Source organism: Lemur catta, chromosome 18 (genome assembly GCF_020740605.2).
Source record: "Lemur catta isolate mLemCat1 chromosome 18, mLemCat1.pri, whole genome shotgun sequence".
Taxonomy (NCBI): Eukaryota; Metazoa; Chordata; class Mammalia; order Primates; family Lemuridae; genus Lemur; species Lemur catta.
Genome location: NC_059145.1, coordinates 45,285,217 through 45,300,909, shown reverse-complemented (window position 1 = coordinate 45,300,909; position 15,693 = coordinate 45,285,217).

Genomic DNA, 15,693 nt, shown 5'->3' with positions numbered 1-15,693 from the left:
GATCTTATGAGCAGTATGTCCAACAAAAATATAATGCAAACCACAAATATATTTTTACATTTTCTAGTAGCCACATTAAAAAGTAAAAAGAAACTATATGACTAATAACATGATTTATTTAACCCAATATATCCACAATATTATAATTTTAACATGTACTCAATTTAAAAATTATTAAGATATTTTTACATCCTTTTTTAAACGTAATAAATCTTTAAAATCTGATGTGTATTTTCCCCTTTACAGCACATCTCAATTCAGACTAGCCACATTTCAAGAGCTCAGTAGCCACTTGGGACTAGTGGCTACCAACTTGGACAGTGCAGATCTAAAGTCATATTCATCAGGGTTTTAACCAGTGTCCTTTTTGTTTTTCCTGTTAATTTGTATTTTCTGGAATAATCATGTATTACTTTTTAGTAGTACTTTTTAGTAGGGAAAAATGATCAAAGAAATTTTTCTATTTACTGAAAAGAGGGAGTAAAAAGAACAATTTTATATTGGATCCAACAGAAGCAGAAGAAAGAATCAAGCATGTTGACCACATTACTCCCAAGAATGGAACAGAATTTTTGCAATCTTCACAGGTAAACTTGCAGTATACCAAAACCCATGCGGATGCCTATTAGTTGTTTTAGCAAAATTGGAATTTTGTTCAAGTAAAAATATTGATTTAAAAAATAGCTATCACCTAGGCTTTGGAAATCAGATAATTTCCTTTTTCCTTTTAATTCCAAGTAACTCTACAAAGTTGTGATGAAAAAAACATTTAAAGCCTTTCTACATGTGGATGATAATCTTAAAGAGTGTTTTGGAGAATTCTATAATATCTATACCTATTAAGCCAGAATTGTGGGTGGAAGTATTCCAGAAGAGATAACATAAAAATAAAATCATTATTTAATCACAACTCAAATTATTCAAATCTCTTCACATCAAGTAGAATTTAAATGAAGAGATAGAAATAGCTCCTTCTAGTCATTAGGACGTATATGCAACATAGGTAGTGATACCCAAGTGAGGGGAGCCACATGAAGAAATGTAGGTAAGTTGAGGAATTAATAACATTCTTGCAAGTAAGCTTTCTTTTTTAACCAAATCTGAATCTGCCAATTAGCTTTGTTTAACCCTCCCACTCAACTGCAAATTCTATATTTTGTTGGTGCCTCCACAAGGTCTACTGCAGGACCTGGTACATGGTAAAAGCTTATTACTAATTCACTTATTAGCACTATTTAGTGAGTGTTTATTACATGCCAGATTCTGTTCTGGTTGGGCTAAATTAGGTAACAAAGAAGATAAAAATCCCTACCCTCATGGAGCTTCCCTTCTAGTGAGAGGAAACAGTAAACAATAAATATAATGAATAAGTAAATTACATAATCTGTTACAAAGTGGTAAATGCAATGAATAAAAGGGAGTAGGGTACATCCATGTTCATAGTAGCATCATTCACAGTAGCTGTGGACCATATGTGCTTTCTGGAGGGGCAACCTGAGCCACACCTGGGCCTGTGTGAGCCACAGCTTGGGTGGCAAAGGAATGCTGTACCAGAATGCAGCAAGCAGAGACTTGAAATTGTTCTGCTCCCAAGGACCTGGTACTCTAGGCCTGTGATGGGTAGGGCAGTCCCCAAAGATCTCCAAAATGTCTTTGGGGTTGTCGTTCTTCTATTGTCTTGATGAACAATACCAGGCTTCCGCCCACCCATACTAATCTCCTTATCAAATGGTCACTTGGCCACACCTTTGGTGTTCCCTCCAGAACATGGCTTTTTGTTCTCTACAGCATGGCCTGGCTGAGAATTTTCCAAATCTTTTAAGTTCTGCTTCCCTCTTGATTATAAATTCTATCTTTAATTTGTTTTCTCTTCTCACATATTACTATAATATGCGTAGTCAAGAGAAGCCATGCAGCACTTTGCTTAGAGATTTCATTGACCAAATACTCTATTTCCTCACTTGCAAATTCTGCCTTCCACAAAATACTAGGACATAAACATAATTCAGCCAAGTTATTTGCCCCTTTATAACAAACATCGCTTTACCCCCAGTTTCCAATGTCCCTTATTCTGTCTGAGGCCTCAGTAGAATGGCTTTTATCTTCCTTATTTCTACCAATATCCTGATGACAACCTGTGAGGTAATCTCTAGGAAGACTGAGGCTTTCTCTACATCTTTCGTCTTCTTTTTTTTTTTTTTTGAGACAGAATGTCACTTTGTTGCCCTGGCTAGAGTGAGTGCTGTGGCGTCAACCTAGCTCACAGCAACCTCAAACTCCTGGGCTTAAGCAATCCTACTGCCTCAGCCTCCCGAGTAGCTGGGACTACAGGCATGCACCACCATGCTTGGCTAATTTTTTCTATATATATTTTAGTTAGCCAGCTAATTTCTTTCTATTTTTAGTAGAGATGGGGTCTCACTCTTGCTCAGGCTGGTCTTGAACTCCTGACCTCGAGCGATCCACCCACCTCGGCCTCCCAGAGTGCTAGGATTACAGGCGTGAGCCACTGTGCCCGGCCATCTTTCGTCTTCTTCTGAGCCCTCCCCAGAATCACCCTCTAAGGTCCATTCATGGCAAGGGAACCTTTTCTCAGCATATACCTCCAAACTCTTCCAGGCTCTACCCATTGTCCAGTTCCAAAGCCACTTGCACATTTTTAGATATTTGTTACAATAGCACCCCCTTCTTAGTACCCATTTCTGTCTCAGCTCAGGCTGCTATAACTAAATACCTGAGACTGGTTCATTTATAAACAACAGAAATTTATTGCTCATAGTTCTGGAGACTGGGAAGTCCAAGATGAAGGCACCGGCAGACTCAGTGTCCGGTGAGAGTTTATTCTCTGCTTCAGAGTTAATGCCTTCTGGCTGTGTCCTCACATGGCAGAAGGGCAAGACAGAGCCCCTCAACCTCATTTACAAGGGCACTCATCCTACGCATGAGGGTGGAGCCCTCAGGATTTAATCACTTCCCTGAATGGTCCCACCTCTTAATGTTATCACACTGGGTGTAAGGGTTCAACATAGGAAGACATTATGCTAAATGAAATAAACCAGTCACAAAATCCATGGATCCAGTTCATAAAGGCAGAAATGGAATGGTGGTTGCCAGGGACTGGGGGAGGAAAAAAAGAGTTCTTGCTGTTTAATGAGTACAAAGCTCTAGTTTTACAAGATGAAAAATTTCTGGAGATTGATTGTGCCGTGATATATCTGGCACCACTGAACTGTACACTTAGAAGTGGTTTAAGACAATACATTTTATGTTAAGCACTTTTTACCACAGTAAAAAAAATAATTAACAAAATAGAGAATAAAGAGGATCAGGAGTGCTGGGGTCGGGGGGTTCAGGGAGGCCTTGATTTTAATGAAAGGGTTAGAATAAGCCTCTTTGAGAAGGTAACATTTCAGCAAAGACTTGAAGACGGGATGATGTGTGTGGAGAACAGCAGGGAGGCCAACATGACTGGAGTGGAGTGAGGGGAGAGGACAGGGAGATGACCCGCATCACCAAAGGCCTTGTACGCCGCCATAAGGACTCTGGCTTTTCCTTTGAGGTGGGAGCCGTGGAGAGTCCTCAGCAGAAGAGCAACATGACTTGACTTGGGTTTAGAGGAAATTAACTGGGGAAAAAGAGAGAAGCAGGGGGACCATGTAGGAGACTATTAGAATAGTAGGAATGTGTTGCTTTTATAAAATAAATGAATGAAGAAACAAATAAATAAATAGAAACCACAAAATTAAGATGTTTTCAAGCTGTTATATACTACTCTGTAGTGAAGAATTAACTTTACGCAAAGCAAGTTCTGGAAGCTGCTCTTGAATGTCTTGCCTGATAGAGGTGTCTTTGTTTGCCTGGGGGTTTTGGCCACTGGATAGCCTAATAGTGTGACTTATCATGGGAGCTTTGCAATATGCCATATCTGTTCTGACCTCTTTCCAGTTCCAGTTTAGGAACTAAAAAATAAAGATTTTTGGCCCCAACCCCCAGGAGGGGCTGGAGACTAAAGGTCAGCCAACATGGGCTGTAGGTGATGAAGCCCCAATAAAAACACTGGCCAATGAAGCTCAGGTGAGCTTCCTTGGTTGGTGATACTGAAGTGTTGTTACAAATTGTATCTGGGAGGAGGTAACATCATTAAGGACTTCCCAGGAGCAGAAGACTGAAAGCTGTGTGTTCATGGCCCTCTCAGAGTTCTCCCTACCTGTCTGTTCCTTCAGCTGGCTCTGATTTGTATCCTTTTGCTACAATAAAACTGTAATCATAAATACAGCACTTTTCTGAGTTCTGTTAGTAGTTTTAGCAAATTGTCAAACTTGAGGGAGTCTGTGGAAACCCTTGAATTTGTAGCCAGTTCGTCAGAAGTGAAGGCAGCCCTGAGGACCTCCAAACTTGCAGCTGGTATCTGAATTTTGGGCAGGTGTGGTAGTCTTGTGGAGGACTGTGCCCTTACCATGAGTTTGGCAAACTCCTTGCAGCAATGTATTTCATTTCAGTGGCTGTTGAACTATATCACACACATTCTATCACAAATTGTCACTTCCTGGACCAAAGGTTTGCAAATTACAGCCACTAGGCCAAATATATGACCCACTGTCTATTTTTGCAAATAGTTTCATTGGAAAAGAGCTATGCTCATTTCTTTATGTATTATTGTCTATGGCTGCTTTTGTGCTGCAGCACAAAGCAGTTGTAACAAAGATGGTACTGTCTGCAAAGCCTAAAATATTTACTATCTGGCTCTTTACAGAAAAAGTTTGCCAGTCCCTGACTTGGACCTGACCCTGACCTGGGAATTGGGAATACGGACTCAGAGGGTCACTAAATGTGGGCTCATTCATGTTGCCTTTCACAGGACAACAAAGTTCCAAGACAATTTATATAGGACAAAGAAAGTAAGGCACAGTAATGGATTCAGCAAAAGAAGGGCAAATTGCTGGTTGGGTGTGGCACTATTGCTCTGTTAATGTAAAATGACAATCCTTGAGCCTGGCTTCCACCTTGGCCGCTTTGTCATCAAAATATGTTCTATAGAAAGATTTTTTTTTTTATTTGGCCCAATGACACATATCTCCAATTTTAGGCTAAGCAATGATGGAAATTTACGTTAAATACTCTACAAACCTCACCAACAACTGAGATGATAGGTGTTCAATTCTTAATAAAAATGCCAATGGGAGTCATTGTGTCTGAAAATTAGCTCAAATTCCATTCTGAATCCTGTGGAAAGTGAAACGCCACCCTGGTATTTCTACCAGTACTCCAGAAGTCATGCCCATGGGGCCGCCTCACACTGAGCTCCTGCCTCTGCTGAACTAGTTCTGGTTTTAGCTCCTTTTTCCACAGGTACATCTGTCCCCAGCCTGCCTCCCTGAACCATCTTTGACACTCATCCACTTTTAGACTCACACAAAACCCTTTCAGATTTATTAGAATTTGCTGAAAGTTGTGAAGGACAGAAGGACTTGACAGGACAGTCAATACCAGCAATTTAAAAGTAAATACTATAGTACAATGGTTCCTAAACTATGCACTGAGACACCCTCAGATGCTGCAGCTAACTTATAGCAGTGCTATGGGATATTTTAAATTTTCAAGGTAAACAAAGTAATATTCAATATTTGTTAGGCACTGTACAAGTTACTAGTTCAAAGTCGTTCACAATTTCAACAGTAGATTGTGCTACATCCCTTCAGTGATATCTTCCTATCTTTGTGAATCTGGATGTTCGGGGTTACTGAGATAAAAAGCAAGCCCCGAGTGAAAATCAACGTGGAACAGGAAATGAGGGTGATGATATCCTTGGTGTTCCAAGGTTTGCGAGTGTGCATAACCAAGGTGCACACATCTGATTAGTAAGTCGCTGTGGTTTTTAAACAATAAAATAAAATTATTTTAAATTTGAATTTATATTGTTATTTTGAACTATTACTAAGTTGTTAGGACATATTGAGCTGTTGGGATTATCACTTAATAAAGGAACGGGTAGGTATTTCTTTTGGTCCAGGGGGCTCCATGAAAAAATTCCAGAGACACCAAGGGTGCTGTGAACCAAGAAAGTTTGGGAATTGCTGTTACAGTAGTTAACACTGTTGAAAAATATCCCTGGGTCATTTCTGCCATGTTAGTTGCCAGCTCCTGGCCAAGGGGCTCAGTATTTTATTTTCTCTGCAGTGTTCCTGTTTCCCAAGGGCTGTTCGCTTCCAGTGCAGGGCACTTCAGTCACCTCTTCTGCCTCTCTGCCTTCTTCCAGACCATGCCCCTCAGGGTGCTGCTCCCTTCCACCCTCCAGCGACTTACCAACCTATTTCCCTAAACAAAGGCAATTTCCCTCCTAAAAGAAATTCTTTTACCAGCATTAAAAAAAAAATTACTCTTCTAGTATAAATTGCTTTGATATGGGAGAAGGGGCTTGAAATCACAGAGCACCAGCATTCAAGAATGGGGTGAAAGAAAGGCCAAATGCAAGGCAAGACTGGTGAAATAAAGGAAGAGAATGGGCCTAAGAAAAGGTTGACTGATTCACAATTCTAATGTAACCATAGGCTGTGTCCCCAAATACGCTTAAATCTATCCAAGGTCCAAACACAAAGCGTATAACACAGACACAATCTCTTCCTCTATCTCTACAAACTTTGAATATTATCTAACTTCCAAAGGAAGGATGTTATCTGATTGTGATGCTTTATTTCCTCCTGCAATTAAATACGCTGGTACAAGCTGTGGAGGAAAACTGGTAATTTAGTCTCACAGATATGTGTCTGTTTTCTCAATTTACCCAAAATGAACGAAATTTTTCTTGATCATCGTCTTTGGACTTTGAGCCTATACACCAATCACTCCTTGCCTTGCTTTATCGTTTATTTCATTCTTATTTGAGAAGAACATTACACAACTTTGCCATCCTGGGGTGGGAGTGGGATGGGGAGAAACTGATTTCTTTATGTGAGCAGATCTGACCTGGCGCTTACAAAGCTCTGCCTGCACTGTTTGCTCTGAAGTCCGATTAATGAAAACATCTGTGTTCTCTCCACCTCAGGCTTGCTGTAGCTATATCCTCTTCCATATCCATCATTGTCTAATGCCTGACAGAATGACAGACATACAAAATCATTCCTTATTGTAGCAGAAATCTCTCACCCAAATGGTTTTTTATGGTTATTCTGACACACCTCTCGCCAAAGGCTCCTTTAAAATGGGTTCCACATTCTGCACTGCACTGTAAGAATTACCTGTTTCTAGGTGTCTTTGCATTCATTTGCATTTAACCCCCATGGCAAGTAAGACCCCTGCACTGTGTACAGCACTCTGAGAAGACCATTTGCATAAGCCTTTGCATTTACATCATGCATGGATGTAATGGGTGAGGATGAACATGGCATTCCTGGTGCTTCTGTTGGGAATGCTTGCTTGGAAATATTTCTTGTTCATCAGTTTGAAGGGCCCAAGATATCCTCAAATTTTATGTGTAGGGTTTGTGTTTCATTTTCTACTGTGTCTATAAATCTCAATCTAATTTCAAGCAAGGATTTTTTTTAAAGTGACTCCTACTGTTTCAGGCACCAGACTAAGTGCTTATGGTAACTGGTACCCAAACATGGCCACCATCAATTTCTTCCCTTCCTGGATGCACATATACCTCACTTGAAGATATGGAACTTATTTCCCCTCCACTTGAATCGGGCCAGCCCTTTGAGTTGCTTTGACCAATATGATTTGGTGGAAAGGACAATGCACCAGTTCTAGGCATACACTTTAGGGGTCTGACAGTCCAACTACTCTGAGACTACCATGCTGTAAGGAAGCCCAGGATACCAAATGGAGAGGGCATACACACACATGCATGCACACACACACACACAGAAAGAGAGAGCCCTGCTGTTTCAGCCATCCCAAGTGAGATGTGGGACATGAGTGAATAATTCATCTTGGCTGTTTTAGCCCCAACAGACACCACACTGAGGAGAAGAACCACCCAGCTGAGCTCAGCCTAGATTGCAGAATTGTGAGAAATCATAAACTGTTGTTTTAGGTCACGGAGTTTGGGGATGGCTTATTGTGTAGTAGCAGATAGCTGAAACAGTGCTTAGTATTACTTAATTTAATAAATATAACACCAATCCTGTGAGGTATGATCCACTTCTCACACTTCACAAATGATGAAATTGAGGTTTTCAGAATAGCATGACCTGCCCAATGTCATGTAGCTAGTCATTGGCTGAACTGACACATGATCCCAGGCTGCCTGATTCCAGTCTCATCACTTAACCAAAATATGTTCATGCCCCTCCCAAAGACTAAGAACTCCCGTGTACATGGTATATGATAGTGGTGCCCTTTGTTCAAAGGAACTATGTTAGAATGCTAGGATTAACAGATGCTAATAGCTCCCGACTACCCTTGCCTTCGTGCTTCCCTAAAAGAAGCCCCTATGTCAGGCTTTTTATAAAGATGGATAGTGGCTGTGTGAACCATGTCTGGGAATGACAGCTGCTGACGGGGACAAGGGGACAAGAGGACAGCTGGGGAAGGAAGTAGCATTTGTTGAATAGCTACCATGTGCTGCTTGCTGTATAAGACTGAATAATTTAATCCTCAGGCAACCTAATGAGGGTGCATAAATATCTCTGCATTATGGATAAGAAAACTGAGGTGCAGAGCAGTTAAGGAACTTGCCCAAAGTAACCTGGAAGTAAATATCAAAGGTGGGATTTGACTTCAAGTCTGTCCAGCTCCAACGTCTGCAGTCTTTCCGGGCTAATAAAACCAAAGACCTAGGCTTGTACCAAATGTACAACTTTAGATTTTTAGTGTTGGAGGTAAGAGAGTTTTCAGTTTTTAAGCTTTATTTCTCAATGTACTAGTTTTGTAAAAACCAAAAGCCAACCTGAGGGTAAAAACAGAGGAAAAGCAGCAAAAATGGGAACTAATTAAAATACAGACCTATGTGGAAATGCAAAACAAAACAGAAAAATCTCTTGAGTGCAGCCCCCTGAAATAGCCAAGCATTAGGAAGAACTCTTCACTGTAGAGATGCTTGACAAAGGACAGTGGGACTGATCCCAGCGGCAGTCCTGAAACCTTGTGCTCACACACAAGTATACATGGCTCATTTCTCTATATCACACACCTAGAGCAGAGACTGCTAGTTGCTATAGTAGGTTTCTAAGGAACTTCAAAATGTTGAGAAGTCAAAACACTTCTAAAAGTTTTCCTGCGTGCTTTGTGGGCCCTCCAAGGTACATTAGCAAAGATTCCAGAGTCCACAGAGCTCTTGTGGCCTTGTAGCTGTTGTTCACTTAGAGGACACATGGCCTGGTACCCTGCATCCTGGGACAGTCAGTCTACCTTTGTGAAGACACATGTATATACACATGTACACACACACACTTGCATGCACATATTCACACACACACACACACCTGAGAAGCCTCACAGTGTGCTGCTTCTATCAGCAAGCCAAGCACTGTCCTAGCTTCCTTTGGGTTTCCTGGTTACTTAGGAGTCGATCTGGATAGCTTTCTCTCTCTTTCTCTCCCCCACCACCACCTGCCTCTCTCAGAATAGAGGGACCAGCTGAGTGTTGTCTGTGTTTCCTGTAGGCTGCACTAGAGACGTGTGAAGTCTTCCCAGTCTGTGCCTACATTCTGTTTCCTCCTGTCTGCTTCCCTAGTACAGGAGGGTCCCAGGCATCTTTGGAATGCTCTCCCTTACTCAGGCCCACAGCAGGTGCAGAGGCTCTGGAGGTCTGTGGCTTGCACTCCTCACTCCTTTGGTGGGCTTGCCTTGGAAAGGGAAGTGTGACCAGCCCCCCACAGGCTGTGTGTGCCCCTGCCCCTGCCCCTTGTTGCAGCTAGATCCTGCTGTACCTAGAGAATCCCTCTGCTGCAACAGGAGGCTGCCTCAGGGGTTCTTGAGGGGCATCCCCACCTCTGACATTTTAAGACCAGACAGTCCTTCCCTATCAGCAGACTGCCATGTTGGGAAGGACAAGCCTTTCCCTCCAGTCCTTAAAGGCTCAGCCCTGCCAAGTCCATGTGGGGAGTCCTCCATATTGTCATCCTGGGAGGAACAATGCATGAGTGCATCTGTGAGCTTATGTGGACTTTGCTCTCCATACATAGGACTATCTGGCTATTTACAGATTAGGAGGGAAGCAGACACACATGTGGAGCTGGATTAGTAATTGGACATAGGGCTGGTCCCCTCTTTTTTTATGCCAAGTAATTGAAGTATCTGGTTCACCCCACGAATAACTTTCCTATTAAAAAGTATAGTGGAGGAAAGAAAGACCTTATTAGCCCATGCGTATCTGCTGGTAGAGCCATTGGAGGAGCAGGCAAATTAAGAGTCTCACTTTGCAATTTTGTTTAAAGCAAAGCAGCAATAAGCACCACTCCTTCCACCCTTCTCCCCGCCTCATAAATGCTCCTGGAAGCTTTAGACAACTGGAGCTTATGAGAAACTGACAATATTTTTGGAGCTATGAAGTCATCTGTCATACCACCAGGAAGATTGGATCTAGGACTCCCAGCTTCATGACCATATATAACAGCATTTCTTGCTTCTTCTTTTGCACACTGAACTGTAAGATCATGTTTATTATCCTCTCCACAGCTACATTAAGATGATCTGTGAATGTGTCTGAAGAGGTTCTTTGGTCATCACTGCAGAGCAAGGCTCAGGCTCATGGCTGAATAGGAGGAAGCCACACACTCTAAGATAAAAAATGGTAAAGTATGGAAGAGAGAGGACATGAACATTGTGCTGAGGATTGGAGAATGACTTTGGCAAGCCATGCAATTTTCCTGAGACTCAGTTTTCTCATCTGAAAAATAGAAGTCATAAGAGTAGCCAGCTAGCCAGCTAGATATGTCTCACAGCATTATTTTAAGGCTCAAATAAAGTAGGCAAAAACAGTGCAGGTTTTGAATTTCTACAGAAACATGAGATGTTGCTATTTGACTCAGTTGTATTACAGGGAGAATTTTCAAGGCAACCATGAAGAAGAGCCTGTCTTGATTGGGTCTGCTCAGAGTTACTCTTTTAAGGGCTCTAGTTTTTAGGATCCTTCCTAAGGTCTAGGTTGCTTTTATTTCTTCATCTGTATGGAGAGGAAATGTACCCCTGGGAAGGTTCATAAAATTCCCAGTCCTAGGTCTATGAAAGGCTGAGCTGGGTAGGGGCATCTGGAAGCTCTGGCCACTTCAGGGTGGTTCCCAGATGGCAGTTTTGATGGTTTCATCTGCCCAAGGAGGAAGACACTCATGTGCCAGTTTCTTATCTCATTCTCAAAGTCATCCTTCCTTTTTGCCAATATGTAATAGGTATGTGTTGAATTAACCTGTGATTCTAATCAAAGCAACACAAAGTAAAATGTCATTGGGAAGGATAATGCTAGTTAAGTGACAAAGTGTGTAGACAAACATCAAGTAGAGGGTGATAAGCTCTGTCCACCTAAACTGATGAGTTTCACAAGGAGCTCATGACTCCTTGAAAGCAGAACCACCTCAGACCAAAGTGGATAGGAGTCAGGGCACTTCAGAGTTGGAAATGTCTTTAGGGATTCTCTTCCTTCAACTCCCATTTCACAGATAAGAAAATAAGTCCCACCAGAGGAAGGTATTAGGCTAGAGTTACACAGAAGATGACAGGCAGAGCTAAGACCCAAATCCGGGTCCTTTATAACCATGATATTTCTAGTAAACCCAGAACTATAACTTCAGTAAAAAGTGGCCAAAGTTCCAGCTCTGCATCCAGAGCACCAAGCTATGCACCAAGCTGTGGCTGGTTCCTTGAGCTCAGTCACAACCTCTTATCTAGCCAGATACCAGGCTCCAGGCACGGCAGACTATCAAGGTGTCTCAGGCACTAGAAATATATCACAAGGCTGGCAGTGACCCAGAAAAACACAAAGGATGCAACATATAGTCTGAACAGGAGGTAGAAGGACAGAGTATCCAGGGAGAAGGGGAATGAATAACAAGATGTATTGGCAGGAGGCTGAATGGGAGAGATATAGGAAGACAGGGAGTGTCAGAAAGGTGGCACAAGATGGGTTAGAGCAAGAAAGTCCCTGTAGGAACTAATGCAGGTGGAGAAAGAAAACCACGCCCACCTGCCAGAGGTGTAGTATAAAATAGCATCTCGTTTCCAAAAAATAAAAACAAACCAAAAAATCCAGAGGGATGATTCCCCTAGTATAAGGCATGAGATATAAGACCAATACAAGCCTTGAGTGGGTAGAACAGAACACTTGGCCTAGAACCCCATTAATTCCCTTAGGATCCAGAAAAAATTGGTCTCAGAGTCTGGTGGGGGTAGCAAGTGGCTCCAGCCATGGGGACTGGAAGACTGCAGGAGATGAGAAGGTAGATGGGCTCTGGTCTTCTGTTCACTGGGCCCAGAACCTGTTTCATCCAGAGGGAAAGGAAAGGAGATGAATGGTAGTTGAGTTGATACACAAACATCTCTAAAATATTTGCTTCTAAAACACACTCTTTTTTTTTAAATTGAGAAATACGGGTAGAAAGCTCTAAGGGTTGGAGCCCTTTTTTATTGGAGTGGCATTGCTCAGATAGTGCTAGAGTGGACAACCAGCATGGGAGGGCAGGGAGCTGTAGATGTAGCCCTGGATGACATTTGGGGGGAAACCAAAGCCATTGGGTCTCCTCCTATTTCTGATCTTCAGCATATTTTTGGAAATCTGTGGTGTAGTTAAATGTCCCATTCTCATAAAGATATGATCCTTGAAATCTTTGTCTTTATTCTCAGCTGGACTGGGTCCAGGGTGACCATCACTTAAGTGATTCCATGCCTTGGGGAGCCTAAGTGAGGGCTTTCATGTTCAAAGGACATGGTCCATTGAAGACTTGGAATATGGACTTGCTCTGATCTTCATAGTCTTCAGTTCTCACAGCCAAAGTAGGCTGACTTTTGAAAGGTGATTGTCTCCTCTTCCTCTCTTCCCCCACTGCCCACATTATCAGCTGTTCAGGGACAGAGAAAGATAATGCAATACAGGAGTGGAAGAGCTGTGGCCACACCACAGAATTTAACTCTTGGGCTTTCCAGAGCTTTCCTTCCCAATAGGCCACGTCTCCTAAGACACCCTTTTATCATGTCTTTTCAACCAGACTTCGAGGGCTGGACCTGAAATAAAAGAAAAATGGTTTTGAAATCTGTATTCAGCCAGCATAGTCTGATATTCCAAATTTGTACAATTTGCACAAATTTGTGCAAATTTTTTCTTTTCTTTGGGAGAATAATGAGGGGGTGTTATCAACTCTTGCCCTAGCTCAAGACATCAAGATGGGCTAGCTTAGTTCAGCCCGAGAATAGGTTCTAACATTTGGGGCAGTCGCACTGGACAACATGGAGCCTTACACCGTTTGTGACTGGTGTAGCTCTGCTGGGTAGGCAGAAGGCACACACATAAGCAATGATTAAGCAATGAATTAAAGCAGGGCTGCTTGTTAGCTTGTGTTAGAGACATTGTGTGTAGGGTGGGTGCTATTAAAATATAGTTGGTGCTGGGATAGCCCAGGAAGTCCTGGGGAGGCATAACTATTAATAGTACAGACTCTTGAAGTTCACTTCAAGGGGAAGGAGCAGTGCTTCCTGTGGGAGAAAATGTGATGTGAGATATGAGAAGACTGAAGACTAATTGAGCACCCCATGAGAAAAGTTCTGTACTAGGCGCATGACATAAACAATTTTTCACTTAGACATTCCATCCATGAGCCTTAGCCATCACTTATGATGTTTCCTAGTTTACAGAAATGGATATTAGTTAAAAGACCTGCTGGAGCTGTGTGTTTCCCCCATCCCCAAAGGCCTGGGCTGACGCGGCAAAGACACCAGTAATCATGAGCAGGAGCCACTAAAGAGAACAGAAGGAGAGGAGAGGAGGAGTTGGAAAGTGGTGGGAAACAGAGTGCTGAGGGTAGGGTTGGGCCAAACCATAGATAGTGGAATGCCAGACAGGAGATACAGATTTACAGCTGGAGAATTTTAGCAGAGATGTGACAACACTAGTGTTTTATGACAAGGCTAAGAGACTGGAAGTGGGAAAATGATGAAGAAACTGACATAGCAATCCAAGAATGGGACCATGTAGGTTCTGACTAAGGTTTTGTACCAGGAGTGGAGAGCAATATATGTAAACAAAAATCTCAGGAATAACCAATAGAACTTGGCTTTTGACTATGTAATAAGGAAAAGGGATTTCTCATAGTAATAGATCATGTTAAAATGTTTCAAATCTCCAGAGAGGGACAATACAGTGCAAATGCACCTCCACCGTTAGGGAAAGCCACACTGGAGTCATCCCAGGCTGATGTTTTATTCTAGATATTCTCCCTGTCTCTCTGGAGAGAGTTTCTGTGTCTCACAGCCACCGATAGTAGTTTTTCTAGTGTTCTCCCTGCACAATGGAAACAGCTTAACTTCCTCCCAGCTCGAGTGCTGATGTGTGATGATTGCATATCACTTACATGGGGTTCTTTTCCTTTGAGAAGTTGGTTCTGGTCAGAGAGGGAGTGAATGATAACCATAAAAGGAGGTCTTCTGACTTGGTGCAGCGGATATTGTCAGTGCCACACTCGGATCATCTTTACCAGACTGGCACATCCATCCCCCAGCTGTGACAAGTGCTGGCTGCTAAGAGCCCTCAGCTGTCCCATTCTTTGGTCTTGAAGCCAATGGAGATTATGAATCCTCCATCCACCCATGCTTGGGCAGCCATTGGCTAGCTGACCCAGAGTAGCAAAAGCATTCCCAGTGGGACCAGCTCTGTAGTCAATTCATGCTCCAGAGCTCCTAAGTCAGACTTTAATTGAGACCACATCTTTGATGAGTTCTGCTCCCTGCCCCACCCTGCTTTCTTCACTCTTCTCCTGAGAGCTCTGCCCCAGTAAATCACTTCCTCAGGAATCCCTGTCTCAGGCTCTGCTTCTAAGGAACCTGAATGAAAACATATGAGATTCAAAGAGGTTTAATTCATAAGAACTGAATCCACACTACAGGTTGAAACTTGTACAGTATACTAAACAGAAAACTGTAATTGTAGAAGTTTTTTAGAAGTTCAGAAAACAAAACCCAAGCCAAGTAGTTAAATCTAGGGAATTTTAAAAGGGGACCTAAGTTACAGAGGTGTTAGAAAAGCTGAAAATGGGACAGAGATGCAATTAAAGATTAGAATGACATAGCCACCTATAGGGCTAGAGGGACAAAGAGCAGAGATGGTGTCACCAGAACCTAGGAGACAGGGTGCCCAGGGAGAGCTGAACCTTGGATTTGGAAGCATGGGGGAAGCTGCCCAATAGGAGCCGGAACTTGGATGTGGTTACACCTGCCTTTGGTTTCCCCTCAGTTCTTCCCACTGGTTGAACCTAATAGGAAGCAGTGGACAAGGGAGCCTGGGAAAGGTAGTTTTCAGGGGACTGATATCACATAGAGCAGAACAGGAGATGAGCAGGGAATGGATCTAAGGCCAAACAGGCAAATGACCAGCGTAATATGGGGAGAAAACCACAAGTAACACACATAATCAACTATGGTGAGTTACACGTCAACTCCCCACCGCCTCTCCGTGAGGCACTAGGGGAGCCATCAGCAGGGTGAGACTCAGGAAAATTCTCTGGGATATTTCTCTTCTCCTCCCTTCTCATCCATGTGGCAACTTTGGAT